General features: G+C 39.5%; 1 pseudogene; it reads left to right on the top strand.

Moving 5' to 3' along the window:
* The first annotated feature begins 1068 nt into the window (after window positions 1–1068).
* Window positions 1069–1356, top strand: LOC111527809 (annotated as a pseudogene).
* The last annotated feature ends 2233 nt before the right edge of the window (window positions 1357–3589 follow it).

Here is a 3589-nt window from a genome sequence, read left to right as displayed (position 1 = left end):
GAAGAGACAAGCAGTGGTTGTGGAGACAAACAGGATTCAAAATCAGATCCCACTGCTACCATTTAGGGAAAGATATTGGGAAAGTTACTGAATCTTGGCAAAGTTATTGAACTGCCTTGTGCTCAGTTTTCTCATCTGCAAAAGAGAGTAACAGCTCATTAAGCTATGAAGATTAAACAAGTTAACTGTGAATAAGGGCAGCCATTGTTAGCACGTTTACTCTTTTCATATAAAGATGCAGTTACTCTGTTCTGTGTTGTTTTTACTTTGCTAATTGTCACTACAAGAGGAACAGTGAAAAATCTGGCTCCAATTCTTGTTCTTTCTCTTAGGAGCCACGTGGCCTCCGAGTATCAGGTACTCCTTCAATAAAAGGATTGGCCCACTTTTCTCTCCAGAGATGGGAGTTCCCTTGAAATGTTTTGAAGACTGAAACTCAACATATGATGTCTCATTATTTATACTTATTATCTCCTACGATTCCAATTTTTGTCTCATTCTTTCTTATCACCTACGCTTTTCTTTGGCTTCCTGCCTGGAACTTTTTCCTATACTATGTCACTACTTACCATAATCTCCAATATCTCTACTTTCTCTTCTACCCAAATCTTTATGCATCATTACTTACAATTTCTTAAATGTGCCTTAAACTTTTATTATAGGATAGTGGTGTGTATATACATACATTTAAATTTATTTTAAATTTAATCTCTCCTCAAGCCCACAGAGACTGGTATTAAATTAGCATATGTAAAATGCCAAAGAAGCATATAGTAGTGATTACTATAAATGCTAAATAAAATATGATTTCAGCAACTGTTTGCTGAGGTCCTCCTGTGTATACAACACTGTGCTACAGAGATGACTCTAACAGAGTTCCTGGCCTGAAAGAGGTGACATATTCCAGTTTGGGAGTTAAGACTTGTCAATAATTAAGCACTATACATAAAACACTTCTAAAATAATAGAGGCCTTTTAGAAAGATTGATGGGTTTCTCTGAACCAGGCGGCAACACAGTCACCCTCTCTGCCCACCAAGATGGTGCTTAACCCCAGCAGCAACTAAGACATGTCGAAAAAGATGTTTTGATGCCTAACATAATGAGAAAAATGGCCAGAGAGAGGTGTTCTGAACAAGTTCAAGATTTTACTAAGTGTTGCAAGAACTCTGGAATCCTTATGGTGGTAAAATACTGGAAAGAAAATTCTGCATTGAAAGACTCTCTTAACTGCTTATTATAATGATCCAGTCTTTTACAAAGAATACAAAATGGAATACCTGAAGGAATTTAAGAACTCAGAAAAACTGGAATTTCTACCAAGTAAAAGCTACACAAGCTTCCCATAAGCATGTAGGCAAATATTTGAGTGGCCCTCAGAACTCTAATACTCATGGAAGTCATTTCTAGTAGAAATCACCTGAAATAATAAACTCAGGATAAGAATGTGTGTTTGCTTTATCCTAATTATAGAAATATTAATTTTATCTGAAATCAATATCTTTTATTAAAAAGAGATTGATGGATTTCAAAGACTTTGAAGTGGATGTATCTGGAAAAAAAAAACACTAAAAGCATTCACTAAAAAAAGGTGAATTTTCTTTAACAACATTTAATATCTTAAATGTTTGAGATTATGTCATTTTTCCAGAACAAATGAAACCTGGATGACAACTTGCTATAACTGTACTTAGATATTTATCAATTCCATCTGTTCATTCTTTCTTGATCCTGCCTGAGGAGGAAGCAGAGTCTGGTTGTGTGTCACAGGGTGGGACTGTGGCCTCTAACGTGGGTGTTTAACTCCCAGAAAACAGAATGCTCACCAGGGTGCTTTATTAACCGTCTTTATGGGATGGAAGGTAGAATGAATTCCCTTTAACATTTCTGTTTCAGTCTGTGTTCTTGGTGATGAACAGCAGAAAGCAACTCTGACTATATTAAGCAACAACATTTATTAGAAGATTCTTAGGAGCTCACAGTCCTCAGCAGGCTAAAGGTCAGGCTTGGAACACAGGCTAAGGTATCAAGACCATAGCCAGTCTCACTCCTAACATTCATGAGGCCCAGAACAAGAGTACAAATAGAGCCCATGGTTGAGCTCACAACCTACCCACTTTTTTGTCCTAGCCCCAGCCCCATTTCACACCACAAGGGCCCTCACGCACACTGGTGAGAATACTCAGCCCTCTTGTCTAAGCTCTTTCTACATATTACTCACACTCCAAACAGATGCTCCTGCCACTCTGAGGACCTATGATTGCAAACAGTGGTGGCCTGATCTGCTCTCACAGGCTTTGGGCCCTTTGGGCAGGGAATCTCAGGATTCTGGGTACCCAGAGTATAGTCTAGAAGGATGGTCCAGAGAATATGGACTCTAGGTGAGCAGAGGTGAAGTCAGAAGAGATCACAGTGGGCCCTCTATAGCCCACTGTCCAGGCCTAAAGACCCTCCTGTCCAGGCCTAAAGAAGATCCTGCTTACAGCAAAGGTCTGTCACAGCAAGACTCATTGGGGCTGCCTGGAACCACACTGCTGGCATGAACCTCTACTGTTAGCATTGCAACCATGGGACACCACTCTCTCAAGAGGCCACATCCAGGTGGCATCATCCAATGGCCAAGCACAAGTCGCCTGTCTCCCCCAGGCTATTCCAGGGAGGAAGAGGCCTCAACTAGGCCCTCGGGCTTCCTCCCAGGACCAAGACACAGAATACAAAACAAAATAGGGTGCTACAAACCAGGATGATTCATTGGATAACGCTAAAGCATCAAACAAGACACAGAATACAAAACAAAATAGGGTGCTACAAACCAGGGTGATTCATTGGATAACACTAAAGCATCAAACATTTATAGCTATTCCTTAAGACTCTACTACTCTTTTTTTTTTTCTTAGAGTTCAGGCTGGTTTCAAACTCCTGGGCTCAAATAATCCTCCCAGCTCAGCCTCCCAAAGTGCTGGGATTACAGGCTTCAGCCACCTCACCAGGCCTTCTGTTACTCTTAATAGCTGTTTATTCTGTGTTAGGTCTGGAAACATGACCATTGCCAAATACACCTGAGAAACAAATCTCTAGTTAATGTCAATTTGTGTGTGTGTGTGTTGGAGTGGGGGTGGGATATAGCCATCCATAAGATCACAGGACAAAAAAAAAAAAAAACATTTATTTTGTTTTATTATTGTTATTGATCTACCTTCCTACTTTTTCTCATGTTCCTCACCCCCATCTCAAAGATCTCTACTTGCTTGGAAGTTGTAAGTAAGCAAGAAGACAGTCATGTACCATGTAACAACATTTCAGTCAATGACAGACCACATATATTATAGTGGTGCTATAAGGTTATAATACCATATTTGACTGTACCTTTTCTATGTCTAGATACATTTAGATACACACTTACAATTGCGTTGATTGCCTATAGTATTTAGTATAGTAACCTGCCTTATAGCATATAGCGTAGGTGTGTAGTAAGCTCTACCATCTAGGATTGTGTAAGTATACTCTATGGTGTTTGCACAACGACGAAATTGCCTAACTACATATTTCTCAGAATGTATTCCTACTGTTAAGCAATACATGACTATACT

The sequence above is a fragment of the Piliocolobus tephrosceles genome, chromosome 4, assembly GCF_002776525.5.
Source record: "Piliocolobus tephrosceles isolate RC106 chromosome 4, ASM277652v3, whole genome shotgun sequence".
Classification (NCBI taxonomy): Eukaryota; Metazoa; Chordata; class Mammalia; order Primates; family Cercopithecidae; genus Piliocolobus; species Piliocolobus tephrosceles.
The sequence above is the reverse complement of the archived record's forward strand: the minus strand, read 5'-3'. Positions and strand labels throughout refer to the sequence as shown.